Source organism: Genypterus blacodes, unplaced genomic scaffold (genome assembly GCF_046128005.1).
Source record: "Genypterus blacodes isolate CSIRO-AG114 ecotype Tasmania unplaced genomic scaffold, CSIRO-AGI_Gbla_v1 ptg000105l_1, whole genome shotgun sequence".
Classification (NCBI taxonomy): Eukaryota; Metazoa; Chordata; class Actinopteri; order Ophidiiformes; family Ophidiidae; genus Genypterus; species Genypterus blacodes.
The window spans coordinates 287,068-304,292 of NW_027466909.1; the positions used below are offsets into that span (position 1 = coordinate 287,068).

The window sequence follows — 17,225 nt, forward strand, 5'->3', positions numbered from 1 at the left end:
TGGGCCTTTAAGTTAATTGTTCCTCGGGGTGCAGAGTGGCGAGGCCGATGTTCCCGTGCTTGCCTTTGAACCGACCATCTTGTGTCCGATTGAGAGGAGAGCTGCATGGTAATTCATTGATGCGCTTTGCTTGGCAGAGCTCGGGCATGCAGCTGTTCATTTACTCCTGATTTGACACAAGCCAGCGTTCGGCCGTCCTCTCCTTCTGGCAGAGACGGAAATCAGCACATTTCTCTCTCTGTTTGCTCCCGAGTTTAACTTGATGCAACAGCATTTGGGCCGAAAAAAAGTGCTATTAAATTTATCACAAACCAACACCCGGACCTCGAGTGAAGCTTAGTGTGTATGTGTGTGTGTGTGTGTGTGTGTCACTGTTAGCCTCATAAAACCAAGCCCAGCAAATGGCGTCCGCAGAGAATCCCAGGAATGCCAATAACTTTCAACCCTCTCCATGGCGCCCATCGCTCCCTTCTAAGAAGCCCCGGCTCATATTACCCGAGGGGACACATGCAGCACTTTGTACACACACTATTTTACAATGTCTGTCCTCAAAGCAGATTATGGATTTTGTCAACAAACTGAAATAAATTTCTGAGTACACTCTGGATGGCTGCAGTTTCTTCGGATCGAGCTCAACTCATTCAAAAGCGATATTGAGCTCGACGACGAGTCTAGAACACTGCGACTATGTTTGCTTTGTTTTTGTTGCTCGTCTCATTCCAGGAACTGCACTGGGCAGTAAAGAGACACAAGCGAAAGGCCAAACAGTTACGAGGGCGACCAGAGCGTGACCGGTAGCTCTGCGAAAACAGCCAGAGCACGACAGAGCAGCGAGATTATAGACCAGCCTGCGAGCGCTATGTCCATTTTCAGGAGGATTGGTCATTCAAATTAGATTACATTCCGTAATGATACGGCATGGACACAGCTGCCATTTCAATAATTTGATTCCACCCCCCGTAACAATGCCAATAAACTGGTCCTAAAAAGCCTGACTTAGTCCTAAGATTATGATCTGCTCCTGCGACCAGGCGTCTCAATGCTGCAGCGGATAATTCAGTGGCCGGTGGTTTATTTAGTCATTAAACAGTCTTGGAAACCTCCCACACTTTGAAAGCCTTTATGATGAATGCTACAATCTAACTCATATTTAGATTTGTCCTCGAATGTTACATAAAATCAATATCAGGTTATCGACCCTGGAACTCCTATACTTCTGCCTGGGTTCAGATGTAAATGACCTGAAAAGTATTTTATCCTCAAATAACCTGTGTCAAAAACGCATAATCCAAAATTGAAAGGTGGCGCTCATTCTACAAAGAGAGATCTTGTTGTCTTGCATGGAGGCCATGTTAGGATGTAAACAGCTGTGACTGCGATCGCGTCTCCTCCCACAGCAGCCACCACCTCCTCATCAATACTCCTTCAGTACCTACTTTGACTACGCAGCCTGAATACGTCTCGCCTGTCACATGCTGCAAATACTCGCCAAGTGAGTATGCATGCAGGTCACTCGGCACATGGATGTGTCAGGTTTCACTCCGGTTGGCGGCGTGCCTGCTCGGTCTTGCTCCAGGCATGTTGTGGTGGGGTAGTATGTGCAAGTGTGTGTCTCAGAGCTACTTCTTAGACAGAAGGCCCCCTGTCTTGCTCGCACTACACACACACACACACACACACAAAACCTCAATGTCGGACCATAGCAGGACACGCTGTAACAACAGTATGCGGCACAAGTCACGTCCTGCGGTTGGGGGGGGCTACCTGTTTTGTAGAGTGGAGTTGCTACTGTTTCATTCAGTCCTGTTTCAGGCGTGCTGCACATGCCTGCAGACATTATTCCTGTCGCGGCAAGACTGTGGTGAATACTGACATGCTGCTAAACGGCTCAGGAATTCCTAAAGTAGCATCACATCACAGAAACACCAAAACAACTACGCAATCACGACGCGGGTTCTAAAAAAAGCCAACTGTAGCGTCGTTAAGCTGCGTGTGTGCTGGCTTCACCTGAACACGGGGGGCCGAAGGGCATTTTCAGCTACGGCAATGTGCTAATGTGCACGAGTGCCATGTGAGCACGTGTGTGTGACGGAGGGGGAACACATGAATAATGGATGTGGTCATAAACTGATGGCTGAAGAGATGGGAGAAGACAATGTAAACAAGAAATTGCTTCTGCTTCATTTGAGAGGCTGGCGGAAGGCCTGAACCAAGGGTAAAACGGTGAAGTACAACAGCGAAGCCGCCTGCCACGGGAGAATCCATCTGCTGGCTATATTTACACACACATATGATGTCAAACTGAGAGAGAGGGAGAGAGAGAGAGAGAGAGAGAGAGAGGGAGTCGGGCGAATGTGTTAGGTCTGAACCTCAAAGGGCACAAATTGATCTCCATAAAGAAGGAAAAAATGTGAGATAAACAAGAATGTGTAGTAACATTGATGGGGGAAATTCTGTGTAGCATTGATCGGCTCTGTCTGCTTTATTATACTCTGTCTTTTTAAAAAACTGAGGTAGCTTGTCTGCTCATAAGGCAGGCAAACTCCTTATAATTAGACAGATTAAAACAGTGTTAATAAGAGCGTAGGGCTAATTAACAGCACACAGGGGAGACTCGGTAATAATGAGAAAAGGAGTCAAAAGACGACACAGGGAAGACGGACGGACAGAGGGACCGAGTCACGGGAGAGAGAGAAAGGGGAGAGAGGGAGAGAGAGACAAAGAGGTTAGGAGAAGAAATGGAGTGACAGAGAGCGACGGGGACACCAGGGAGGAAGAATGAGATGAAGGCGACACAAGGGTGGAGACGGAGATAATGAGACGGAGAGAGCGAGAGCGAGAGAGAGCGAGGGATGGCAATTAAAAGACGAGAGACAGGACAGAGGGACAGATTAGAAGAGGGGGGTGGGAGTGGAGGGTATATAGGGGAAGTCGGACAAAAGAAGACAGAGACGTGAGAGTCCACGTGACTGTGTGGATCCAACGCCACTCGGTTTTAGTGCAGCTGTTCCTCCAGCTTTCATCCGCATCGTTGGGGAAAACTCTATTCCAGTGCGAGTGTCTATTCATAGCCTCACCCGGGGAGACGAGAACGAGTGAATCTCATAACACGCTCTGCACCCCACCCCCACCCATCCCCCACCACACCCCCACCCCCATGTTTGCTATTTTAATGCCGGTACAGTTACCCAGTGTCCCTGGGTTACGGGCCTACACTGGGTCACAGCGAAGGGAACGGGAAGCCCGATCAGGTACCGATATCAACGCACAAACACACACACGCACAGGCTGAATGGGACAACGCCATGTGGAGACCATGTGGATGTTCATGTCTACTGGACCGTATCAAACTAGGTGGGGGGGTCAAATGTAAGCTAATTACCATCAGGGTAGCGTAACGCAGCGTGATTCATTTTCCCCGCCCATATTCTGACAAGTAGGATGGATTATTTGGTATCAAAGATGATGAGGTTCTTCAGTGTTCCTCCATGACTATCCTACTTTAGTTTTTGCAAAATTTGCAATTATGTTCTGGCATCTAGAGACAACTGGCAAAAGTTCCTCATCATGGAGCCAAACACCAAGCAACGAAGCCATCAATGTCACCAAACAAGCTGTCCTCCAAAATCACATCAGCCCTGCATGTGCTACCCTGCTCTCCTGGGCCAAGCTGCTCTGAACAGGATTAAATCAACTGCAGACACTTTCACTAAAGTTAGGAGCCAAAGGGTTTACATCTCTGCATCCTGCCAACCAATCTCCTCCAGAGGACAGGCATTCATTCTTTAAAATGGCTGCACTCTTAAGGCTGGCTTTCTTTCATCCTATTTGAGACGTCACAGCAAGACAGCCGTATGAATGAACAAATCTCTTCAAATAAAGAGGACAGAATAAAGACGCAGTTGCATTAGTGTTGCTTCCCTACGACAAGGACGAATCTTGAGTGTACAGTCAATTCAGAACGCTGTGCTGAACCTCATCCATTGATACAACATTTCAAGCACCAGTGGTCTTGGATAAAAATAGCCCACGCAGTGAATTGTAAAGACTAAAAGGTCAGCACTTGCCGTCCGGTAATGTCTTTTAGTTTTATCATCTTAATGTCGGCGGATAAAGAAGACTGGTGATGAAAGACTCAAAAGGAAAGTTTCCCCCTACAACCTTCCTGGTCTAGAAAGCTTGGCTGCAGGGCAGAGGAAGTGAGCTCATGAGCTTGCTGAGCCTCTGCTCTGGTCAAACACCCACGGAGAACAGACCAAACGCCCGGTTTGCCGTGTGGCCGATCAGCGAATGACGCCACAGCACTTTGTGAACTCAGAAATCAATGTCAGAATTCCTTCGCAGTCTACAAATACCCTTTGAATCCTGGAGCGAAGGTGGCTAGTGTTCGGTGTTTGTTTTAGCTCAGCGCGGGAATTAAAACCAATCACCTCTGGCCCCGTCTGCCAAGCCCACCAATTCGCCCTAAACCAGCTCAAGCAGCTGTCAGTCAGGCCTCTCCCGGCTCGCAGACGGAGCTCCATGCCAATTCTTCCTTTTGCTATATTCGGCTTCATGCATTGATAATTACCCCCTTAATTACCACGGCAACCAGGCACTGAGATTTATCAGTCAGACACACGGGACACGAAAACAAATAAGAGACAACATAATTACTCTAATGCTGATGGAGTAGTGTAATTTTAACAATAACTGCCGAGGTTACAAGCCACACACAGAGCTCCTATGCGTCATAAACACACGTTTGTCAACAATTTTGCCTCTTTACTCAAAAACAAATCTTCCCTTTTTTAAATTCTACTTTTGGATGTACCCATTTCTCTATTCCTTGCCACTGTATGCCAAAGCCTGCACCCCATGACACATGATGTCATCACCCACCTCTTTTCACCTGCAGGCGCACCGACCGACCAGTAAGAGGCTGCTAGAAATGGCTGCAAATTCACCCAGGTAAAGGTCGGATTGACACAAAAATTAACACAAAAGCCTACAAGACCTGCAGGTAACTTCATGAAATGTTCTGTTATTGAGTGTTGACTTACTACTTATACAGTTTGTTTCAGTTTCATTTTCAGTCTAACTTGTTGCCTGCTGAATCAAGACATACAGATCAACGTTCAAAGATTTATTACTGCAGATCGTATTGAATGCGATGCTGACTGGCGGAATTGGCTGTGTGGAAAGGGAAATATACAAACGGTGTAAAAGTTTTATTTTCGCCTTCCATGTTTGAGTGGTTGACAAATATGACAATAAAAATGTAACTACCACAAGTGTGCAGCTAAGATTCACTGCTTCAAAAAATTATTTGCCATATTTGCTGCTATAAGCATTTGCACTCCAGTTTTATGCGCAATTGAAGTCTGGCTTGGAACAGAACAAGAACATTGGTCAATTAACTAAACCTGATGACTTCTCTTCAACATGAATTATGACACAAGAGGAAATTGCTGCAGAATAAATAACTGTGACTGTGGTTATTACAGCAAAGATGAAAAGCAGAGAAATATGTTGTTTCTGTGCGTTCGCTCAACACAAATTACCAAGTTGTGTAGTGACCATGAGTGTGACCTCCGCCTGATTACATAAAGCACCGTCCTATTAGAAAGTAGGTGGAATAAATGCATACATTAAAGAAACCCAGCAATACGCTTGAATGACATCATCTTTTATCATACTACAGACATCAGTGACACAGTTACCTCAGGCTAATTTAAAGGCTAAAAGTATGTAATTGTTAACGGGTGATTATTCATGTAGAACATTCACGTCCAGCACCAAACCAGGCCTGAAGCAGTTGGACATTAGATAAAATATGTCCATCTGTCACACGTTCCACATTAAAAACCAACAGCTAAACCTGCACTGGAATCATTTTATGGTGAAATTGCACTTCAACAAGCGACCAATTCATCACACATGCCTGTTTAATCCTTATGCAGTCTAATACAAATGCCCTGCAATACATCGCCGCTTTGTGACGCCTGTAATGTTCCGTTTTTAACTCACACCGTCATAGAAGTGTTGATTCAACACTATGGTAATATATGAGACACGGTTAACGGTGCTGTTGTATTGGACTGCATTATATTGAGGGGATTGTAAGGAGCGGCCTAAACAAAGTGCTCTCTGTAGTGCCGGACGTACTGCACGAATCTTTCCAGGCTACAACCAATTGTGGTTCTAGAACTATGGACAGGTTCTCTTCAGTGCAGCAAGTATGAACATCATACACTCGTTAAGTTTCCTCAACTAAAGTCAAGATGAAAACTCTAGACTTATGACCTCAATTCCCTCCATTGCTCGTGACGTTGTTACAGAGCCGGTCCTGGCTTTTAGGGGGCCCAGAGCCGGTTTTCAAAATAGGGCCACCTTCCACCCAATAAGGTTAGATAAGTCAATACAGCGCAAAGAAAACCACTGCAAACAGCTAATTATCTAAGAAATTATACAGTGCAAAAGAGAGCATTTAGCAGTGAGGTATTTCTGTGATATCAATCCTTCAAAGGCTTCAGGGAGGTCCTCTTGAAGCTGCCGAGGCCGCGAGCCATTGCTTATAGTCAGCTTTGTATAAGAGGTCGGTCACATGCTCTAATTTCCATAATCTTCACTTTACTGCAAACGTGTTCGGCATGCGAGCGAAGAACTACATCACTGCTCTGGAAAATTCCAGGTGAAGTCGTCCTAAAATAAGCTCTGATCTAAAGCACAAAGGCTATAGGCGCAGGCGTGCCTAATAAACTGGTACCTCTCTGTATGTTAGCTGAGATGTTTCATACCACCAACCTCTCGCCAATCAATACCCTGCAGGTTCACTCTATTCGCTATTAATCCTGTAACAAACAGGGTTTCAATCTGGGTGGTTGCTCCTGGAGGAGTTTGTGTACGTGTGTGTAGTGTATGTTTGTGTGTGCATTTGAGGCGATGATTGATTTCGGTTTCAGCCAGGGCTCGGTTCGTGTCAGCACTGCTTCCCACCCCTATGAATCAGAAGCTAATAGAGTCTCAAGCAGCAAGTATTCTGGCTGCTCATACAACTCCAAGGCCCTCAGAGTGACGTTTGCAATGACTCCACATCTTTAAAGCTTCTGCAGCCCCACAGAGTCTCCTTTATTTCTTGTTTCAACACATATTAATCATATTAAACTAGACTATGATAAGACGTTCTGATTTTAGAGCTGGATCTCTGATTAAAATCAACGCCTGTGGTCAAATCTTGAGTATTTAAGCCCTTGAAAGTCTTTGGAATTTAGAATAAATTTATGCTCCAAATCCAGCCCTCGACTTCATGTAAACTTAGAATACACACATAAAGTCCTAAGAATAAAACACACAGACACACACGCCAGCTGCAGTTCATCGTCCCAGTCTGGAAGGTAGAAGTGGGACAGAACAATTCATAAAAAGTGTTTGGAGTGGCTCCTAACTGGAGGATTGTGGAGAGAAATCAGGCGAAAATTGAAATTAGTTTTTGGAGACTGTTTTAAGAAGTCACTCTAAGACGTTAGTGACATTTAAGACTCCTCAGAGTGAAATAAAATACTCTGCTCCTGGATATAACCCAGTTAGCCATAAAGACAGTATTAACAACTGAATAAACACTCACCCCAGATTCAACCTCATTAGCTCAGTCATAAAACATGGCGTTAATGTTGCTGCTAAAGGTCTAAGTCGTACGCTGTGCATCTGTTCACTACAAACACGGAGACAGGAGGACAGGCGCAGACAAATTAGCTGATGCCAAGTAAGCCAAAAGAGAGAAAAGCCCCTGAATCTCAGCCCAGACCAGCAATTAACCAAGTCCGGTTTACTGTCAGAGATCAGCTAATGAATGCCACCACAATTCAGAGGGAAAAACACTCCTTTCCACAAGACTTAATAAGCTTTTCTCAGCCGTTATAATGAACCACAGATTTCAGAGCCTTTCTCCCCCGATGTCTTCTTTTGTTCACTCCTCAGTCAATTTAAACAGCGGCAGCCCTGAAAACAAGAGCGGCAACGGTCTTATCGAGCAGTCACCTGTCTCCGCTCTGATCTCCTGCTGCTCTAAGAACACTTTAATGAGCTTTCCTCCCAGAGACGGACGCGCGGGAAAGCTCTCTGTCAATAAGCGGCTCGGCGCACGACAGACGGATGAAATTGGGGGCCCGTCAGCAGAACAGGTTGTTTAGGTGTTTTCCCCGAACGAAAACAACCACCGTGGCAGCTATGGCCCTAATTGGCTCCCTGCTGTCTAACCTGAGCTGATCAATGAAAGCACTCTATAAAGAGCAAGACCCGGACATGACCTGCAAATGGATTTTATTACGGTGAAGTTGTAGGATACATCCTGTTACGTCTGCTCAACACAAACCTGTCCAACGATTCATGAAGAACAAAAGTCCTCCATGTTCAACCAGTGTGATTATTAATGTACAAGTCACCAGGATGTGGTCGACAGCATGGGACCGCAAAAGCTTTCATGTCCCAACTGCAACTCACAGTAATTTCCATTTACAAGCATTTTCACACAAAAGCATCAATTAATAATTTTACTGATGTTTTCCTCCCATGTTGCCTCTAATGATGAAACTCTCATCCAGTTTAGCCGAGGAATGTACGTTGACTACGGTCCTACAATCATTAACTTTGGCTCTTACTGCGTACGTTTACCTCAGCACCTGAACGCAGCACGGCTCAAGCTTTTAAAGTTCCTGTGCGTTCGAATAGCACGTGCTGGTTACAGAGAAATATTACAGCGTGACGGTAGTTGGTTTTGTTTTGTTTAAAGAAAATGAATTCATTCGATTTCAGCCAGGAAGAAAACAAGTCTTATTTAATGAATCCACAGTTGGTTGAGGAAATGTGTAACCAGGGAACAACAGATGAGTGGGAGATGTTGCATGGGTTGCAGTTTTGGCAGCAGCGCGCTCATTCCAAGCACAAGATGTTAATGACTAAGATGGAGCACAATCTGAGCACAGCAAGCTGGGAGAAGTGCGATACTTGAAGTAACATTTAAACCTTCCGCAACATGTCGGAAAAGCCCCTGTAAAGGTCATCTCAAAGGGGCTGTTGAGTCCCAGGTCTCCACCCTGATATCAACACTCAGCAGGTCGGACCGTTGCCAGGGCCGAACAGTTCTCTCTAGGGTCTCTGTGATACATTTCTGTGGACATTTGACTTTTATAAACCGACTCCTCGACCTTTTAAACCTTTTCCGAGGCCAACTTGAACGATATCTGCATTCTATCTTTATTAATTTCAGATATATTAATGTAAATTGATAATTTGATCATGGTGGAACTGTTCTGGCTGAATCAGCTCCAACCCAACTAGATGACAGCGGTGGTATTTGCATATTTGTTGCTCTGCTAAGCACTCGGCTATGTCACCAGATTGAATAGTTGTTGAAAAGTGTTTCTGGTTTGAAGGCCACCTAAATGTAACCTAGTGTTAACACCAGATAAGCAGTCTGGCTGGTTGTCTATGGCAACAACTTCACAGGTATGATTCGAATCTGCCTCACATGCTACAATGATGTTCCTTTTGACAAACAAACCTTTTGAAGTATCTTGCAAACATACATACAAACACACAACCTCTCATACACAAACACACACAGACACACACAGAGGCAGTTAATACAGTTAATAGGTAATAAGCATAGGCTGCGCCAAGACCGCCCTCTCACATCCTGTCTATTGTGTTTTAGACCTTGTATGTGATCTCTTTCAGTTTGTGTCCTCCTCCCCATCCATCATCCAGTCAACCTGAGCATCTTGCATCGACAGCATTCACCACTGGCCCATCATATATCACGTTAATGCTTCGGTCCTCTTATCTCCCCGTCCTTTGTCTTCTCCCCTCACCGTCCTATGTCTTCCTTTATCCTTCATCCGTTGCCTCTTAATTCCATTCACATTTCTTACCACCACCCCCGCCCTCCTTTCCTTTCCTTTCCTCTCCTCCACTGGCTTAAGAGAAACCTGAAGAGACCGTGAAGATTAGGCTCAGGCTGCTTGAGAGACGGCTCTCATTACTTTTATCTTCTCCTGATGCAATAATACTCTCAGTACTCTCACTGGTGCCAGTCAGCATGCAGGACGGGGTTAAGCCATATGCCCAACGTGGATCCGTAAGAGGTGCCTGTTTGGATTTTAATCAACATCATCTCCTGTGGTTGATTGTTTAGCAATTGTACAAAAACAGTTTATACGTGAAAACGACCCATTCGGCTAATGCGAGGCGTTTAACGAAGCCATGTTTAAATACGTCCCATTTCTGAGAATGTGTCAATTAGTTCCGCAAATCTCTTTTTGGCATAACGTGGGTCAACGGTGTTACTCCACAAATGTTCTCGTTCCAAGGCAGTAAAACAGGCAGTCGTCTGTGCCTAATGATTCAGAGACTCGTCCTTGATTTGAAACCGCTCGGAGGCTAACAAATGGAAGAGCGAATCATTTTCCGACTCTGGGCTCGTTTAATCATTTCAAATTTAGATCTAGTGCCTCCCACTGGGGGTAAACAAATCAGCTTGATGCAGGATTTGCATGTTTTTACCCCTGAAGTTAAGGAAGAAGAAACAACGAGACGAAGAGTTAACAAGCAGGAGATTGGGCTCACACCCCCCCCCCCAGGAAGCTCCATGGGGAAAGCCTGGTTCTCTCTACTCTGCCCCAAGACAGAAAGAATATGTGTGTATGTGTGTATGTGTGTGAGAGAGAGAGAGAGTCTGGATCTAACAGACAATCGGAGCAATTATGCAAGATGTGAGTGCGGTAAACCAATTTGTGTATTTATTTGAAAGGTCATTGCCGTCGGTGGAACAGTGGACCGTACTCCACCGCCTCCACGTGATGTCAAGTGAAAAGCGGGCTGCCGGGACGCACTGAGGGGATAATTACTTAGGAATAAGATCCCAGCATGCAGTGCCGACCTTGTGTTTGTGACGGAACACGCGCTCGGATTTCTGCTGTGGCCGCTTGTTCCGCTTGTAATGGTCTTGCGGTTTGGGCGCAGGCTTGGGGATTTGCGGCGCTGATACGGTGTTGTGGGATTGCCTTTCTGCCGAGGTCGCGGGGAGGCTTTCCCTGCCATGGCGGGGAGAAAAACACCTCAGCAATCTGACTCTCCCTGGTTTGTTACAGGGCTGCACCGCTGAGTTAGAAGAAAGGGAAATCGTTCGAGCTCATACCTCCACCAAGGCCGAGGAGTCCCCTGAGTGTGACTCCATCTCTGTCTGGACAGGCTGTTGACCCTGACTGACTCATGATTTGCAAAGTTACTGACAAAATGTAGCCATTACTGTTATAGCGCCACCGTCAGGTTTCAGTTTTTGCATAACTAGTGATTTATTTTCTTAGTGAGTGCATCAAGTTTGGTTGCAATAAACTTCATATTCATTCATCAAACAATACGCAGCAATATGGATGAATGAAGTAAATGAGCTAAGGATGAACCCAGACTTTCTACAAGTAACAAATAAATAAACAAATATTAGTATTGTTATTGTAAAAAAATGTATTCTTTATCATTTGTGTGTTTTATTCATGTAATTCAACAATTTGGTTGAGTAACAAAAAGCAGGGTTCCTGGCAGAGTCAGTCAGTGATGTTGGCACTGTGATGGAGAGCAGATGGGACGTATTGATTGAAATGTGGAATACAATACATATCTACCTTTCTCTCCCACTGCTGAACATTGTTTTGGCTCACCATCTTAATGAGTGTTATTTTAAAGTTTTTACATGTCATTGGATTTACTTTGTTTTTCAGAGAAAACCTCTCTGTCATCTAAGTGAAAAGACCCATGAATAATAAAATGTGTTACACCAAAGTGGAGCCTGTTTGCGTTCTCTTTCATCTCGAGAGTCCACAGCTAATGTGAGTCTCACTAATCCACTCATGCGTGCCCATTATGCAGTTTGCAGTAATACAGCAGTGAGGAACTTCACATAATGCATCCCCGGAATTACTGCGTTTATTTAACAGGCTCGGGATAACCAGTGGAAACCAGGTTTACTGTAAGAACATCTTCGTCTCCTCTGCATGGGCTAATAGCCACTGTTAATCAATACTGCTGTAAGTGCTTTACAGCCTCAGCAACGTGCTCGTTTGTCAAAATAAAAGCCTTAAGAGCCCGAGGGGCTAATCAAAAGGGATGAAGCAACAGGGAGATTTGCAGCTGGGTAACATGAGAAGGGGAAGTGACGGAGGCAGGCAGGGGTTCACTGGTCGGAGCAACACGTGTAATGGCAGATTCTGATTCAGCGTACGGTGCAAACGTCCACACGGAGCTGACAGCACAAAGATCGTTACAGTAACAGTCAAAATAAAGAGTAGGACTTCAAAGCACCAATAGACTAAAACACCAAACAACCAGGACCTGTGAAGACCTCTGCAGTTCACCAGGTAGACACAACGCATAGCAACTGGACACAATAAAAGCAACAAGTAGACAATAAATGCCACCTTTGTGAGTTAGAGTATACCCCTGTCACCTCACAGGGTCACACAATATCCGATTCCTGTGGCACACTGACCGCGTTATCTTACTGTACCTCCCGTAATATAAGCCGAGCTGTACCCGTCTAAATCACAGGAATAGTTCAGAAATAAGTCACTACAATGTCGGACGTGGAAGAAGGAGAACCCAAGACAAAAACAGAAACAGTGCGACTCTCTTGAACTAACGGATAACGATAATAAAGCTTTCACAGCGACAGGAGTAGTCCACATTAAATCATCTTCTGCAGCAGAGCCACAACAAGGAATAAAGTAAAGAGACAAGCTGTGTTTATTGAACGCTGTGTTTTGAGTGTAAGCTGCTCTAAACACAAACGAGTAACACTCAGAAAGATAATATACTGCTGGATTGAAATGTGTTGAAGTGCAAAGGTCCAGGCTTACAGTTTCCATCATCTGTGTGTGCGGCAGAATAACTGGCTTGTGTAGAAATGCCTCAAAGAAAAACATCTGAGCTAAAAAAAAAAGATTCCAAAATGAGAAACATCCCAAGATGAGCGAGAGGAAATCTGCTTTAGGACAAGAACCAATTTTAATGAGTACATTTGTGCAAAGGCAAATCAAAATCTCTTTAGTCTGCCTTGTTAGCAGGGTAAAATGTGTATGTGTGTGTGTGTCTCATCTCTGTTAGTTGCTCAGTTAAACTCTATTCTATCTGATTCTGTTGTTTTAGTTGAGCTGATGCAGTTTTTCAAAAATTTTAATATCAAGCAGAATTCTCTTTTAATTTATCTGCCGTTAGGAAATGTTCCCTTCAGTTCGACAGCGCTGTCGGGGAACGAGATTCAGTCGATTGCATCAATTTGTAACAAGCATCAATATTACAAAAACAGACTTTGTTGAATAAATTAACGATGAATCTGTGTGAAAAGCAACAATCTGGAATTCAAGACACTGGCTGTAAATATAAAGTGACTGTGACTTGATCATTTTGTGCAATTTCATTCTTTCTTCTTCAAATTCAGATCTCAAATCCATAATTTACTTGTTCGACCTTCAAAGTCAATGGTGTCATATGAACCAAGCTTCATATGCAGCCTCTCCTGACACTAATCTCTCTCTACTGGAAATCTGCTACAGCATTACTCTGGAAAAATCCAGTGTGTACATCTGTGTGTGCATATGTGTGTGCATGTGCGTGTGTGTGTCTGTGTGTGTACTATGTATGCGTGTGTGTGCTATGTGTGCGTGTAAGGCATAGGGAAGGATGAGATCATGGTGGACAAACGTTGCTCTCATAAGAGCAGTCCATCGCTCGTTGCTTGTCGCCTAGCAACAGAGACCTGGCGGGCAGACAGTAGGTGTGTGAGACAGTGTGCATGCGTGTGTGTATGTGTGAGTACGTGTGTGTGTGTGTGTGTGTGTGTGTGTGTGTGTGTGTGTGTGTGTGTGTGTGTGTGTGGGAGCGGAGGTTTGGAGGAGGGGGCAGAGGGAGGTAGAAAAGCAGAGCAACAGGGAGGAAATGAGAGAAAAGACAGATTAGTGTTAGAAAATACCAGGAGAGCGAGAGAAGGAGAGAGAGTAAGAGAGAGAGGGAGACAGGGGGTGCGGGGGGAAAGAGAGAGAGAGAGAGAGAGAGAGAGAGAGAGAGAGAGAGAGAGAGAGAGAGAGAGAGGGAGGAAAGTCAATGAATCTGAATCAGAAAACGGAGAATTCGACAGCTTCAAACTTCACTTCTTAACTGCTTGTAAAATGTCATCATGCCATTTAGGGTTTATTCTGAGAAATTTGCAATGATTTGTTGTGCTAGAACAAACCACTATGCACACTGAGTGAGAACAGGGCATTTTAAGGTACTGGCTCTTTATGGGGTCCTCCTCTGATCTGATCTGCCCCCATCCTTCTATAAAGGACAGAAACCAATTTATAATTTCATTTGAATTTGAGATCTGAGCCATTTCCAGCATCCAAAGTAACTTGGCTCCCGAGCCTGACGGCCAGTTGGCTCCACTCAGGCTGCATTTGCAAATCTAAAGCCGGTCGGTGATTTAAGAGTGCGCACTCGAAACACACAGCGTAGTACAGAGGCCAAGAAAAGTTGTGCAGTGTCTTTATTTTCTCAAGACAGGAAAATCATTTTCTGGAGACCTTGAGAAAGCAGCTTCCTCTGTGACGCACACACACACACACACACTGAGGTACTGTGTGTGAAATCATTTCAGCCCTCAACCAGACCGGGATTGAACAGAAATGTGAGGCACTGATCGATACACTCCTGCTTTCCCGTGATGATTGGGCTGCAGCTGCAATATCTGCTTAACATTGGGAAGCATTCCATTTTCTCGCAATCTTAGGAAAATGATCTCATTACCTCGAGCACATAAGAAGCGTTTAGAGAAACACGAGCACGGCAAGTTATTTTCAGATACATGTTACCAAGTCTCAGTTAAGATTTTGCATCTATGTACATTTATTCACAGACAATGATTACTGCATGTGTTTTACTTCCTATCAAAGGTGAAGTTGTAAGCTAAATGAAGGGCGATCTAATAATGCAGGTGGCAAAATACCAAAATACCGCCACATTATTTTTAGCCTGGTGGAGGTTAAAACAGTCCAAGTGCAACCTTGGTACACACTCAAGCCTGGGGTCTCGCGCTTTACAAGACATTTAAATCTCCCACCCGGGTCTAATGTCCCCAGATGCCACACCCGGCTAAATCTCAAGGAAATGTCAAAGACGAGGATAGATCTGGGCCAGGGTAACATAAGAACGCAGCAACTTATAACAAGCATCGGTGAGGTCGCTGCTGATCGCACCAAGCGAGCGGCCAGAGCGGACGACGCCTCTTGAGCCTGTAGAGCCGCTTGACATGCTTCACACGCTGTGTCACCCATTCTTAGGGGCTTTCAGTTGTTGATCTATTAGACTTGCTGTCAGTCAAAATTTAGCACTAAGCTTTTTACACAGTGTGACCTGCTTGGAAATTCTCCTGTGGGGATCTGGTTAACAACAATTGTGGGGTTTGAGATTTTACGTTCTCTTGGTAGATAAAGGGGTCCTTCAGAAAAGTGTAATCGTTGGACGCCATAACAACAGCTGATAGTTAATGCCATCAGTACAACTTACATTGACATGATTCATTTTTGACTGCATAGAAAACCTGACTGATGGACATTAATTAAAATCCAGATCACACAGCGATTAAAATGTGAAAATGCGACGTGCCGATCGATCAGCACAGACTATGCACAGCTAAAGACGCCATGAAAAGCTGTGTAACAAGAGACACTCTCACAACCAGAGTACTGATGGAAAATATCCAAGGGACCCCTATAATGGACGCAACTGACAGCACTCTAATTCAATCACGTGTGTTGCAGTTGCAACTAAGCTGTCTCCAAATACCCCCGTCTATTTAAAACCCTGTTCAACAATGACAAGCCGAGAAGACTCCAGCATGCCTGAAAAAACATTACGCAAACGGAGAGCAACCAAACACCCATATGGCCTCTGTGTGTCTAGCATGTGTCTGGGTAATGTACTGCCTGTCCAGGGCATGGGTGGATCTGTGAGATTCTGCCATTACCCAGCATTAGTTCCATTACGGCAGCATTCAGTTTGGCTATAAAGTATCAGAAGGAACTAGAGGCACTGGAGAAGCTGTCGGAACATGGAGGTATAAAGGAATCCTGCATAGACTGTATGAGGCATTTCCCAATGCAATTACAGACAGTAGAGCCCATTGCAGAGTACACACTATATGCAGTATCTAAACAAATAGCACACTGCAGCCAAATCACTATATTATATTACTGTGCAAACAATTCAATCACTGTATTGAATCACCCAAGACCAAATGATTCTATTCTGTTGTTATTCCCAGTAGCGAATATGTGCAAAATGAATGAGCGCAGCACACTTGTAGAACACTGAGGTACAGTATTTGTCCTTTTCCTCTTAATCAGAGTGCACTGCTGCCCTACAGCTGTTGTTTACTATAACGGCTGGATTAGGGCCAAGCATCACTGGGTAGTTCCAGGAGGTAGCACCGATTACAGGGTTGTTCCTAGAATGCCTGGGTCTTTGGGATCAGGGCACAGATCCTGCACAGCGCCGGTCAAGTTGTCTCTGCTGATAGAACCAAAAAGGTCTCAGTACAAAGAGAGGAAAGTACAATTTCAGGCAACAATTACAGGCTGCACCATTGCAGTGTTTGGTGATTAGGTTGGGCTGCGGGCCAGCACTGCTCATTATGTGTGTTACAGACACACAGTTAGAGACGATGGAAGTCTGTGTTCTTAATATTTGTGTTTGTTTTGGATATATTTGAGCTCATTCAAAAATAAAGGTTTATGCTGGAATTAATATGCAAGTGATGGCCGAAGCAGGCACCCAGCATACAGATCACTGCAATTAAAATGGAGACTTGTTAGAAGTCAATGTGCAGAGGGATCTGACATTTTCTGGAATTGACCGATTGATTATTTTTCATTAAAATACCCGGCCTGTATGGTATTACAAGACACCACAAATTAAAACAACAACAACATCCAGGGTGCAGCTGTGATTGACTGATTGATCGATTTGTTAGGCCCTGACAAAGTAAGCATGTCTTTACCACCAGCGGCAGTCCTCCATGTATCTTATTAGCTGGGTGCTAACATAATAAAAGAAACTGTAGAAAGACATTAGCAGTGTGAATGTAACACCCACTAGATGGTGACAATGTGCACTTACAGCAGGCAAAAAGAAACACTAGGGGGCCCAAAACGATA

At 44.6% G+C, this 17,225-nt stretch overlaps 1 protein-coding gene across 2 annotated transcripts in view; it reads right to left on the reverse strand.

Annotated features, from left to right (window-relative positions):
- kcnma1a (potassium large conductance calcium-activated channel, subfamily M, alpha member 1a) overlaps nt 1-17,225 on the reverse strand; it is a 126,800-nt gene that overhangs the window by 93,580 nt on the left and 15,995 nt on the right. The window lies entirely within an intron of this gene.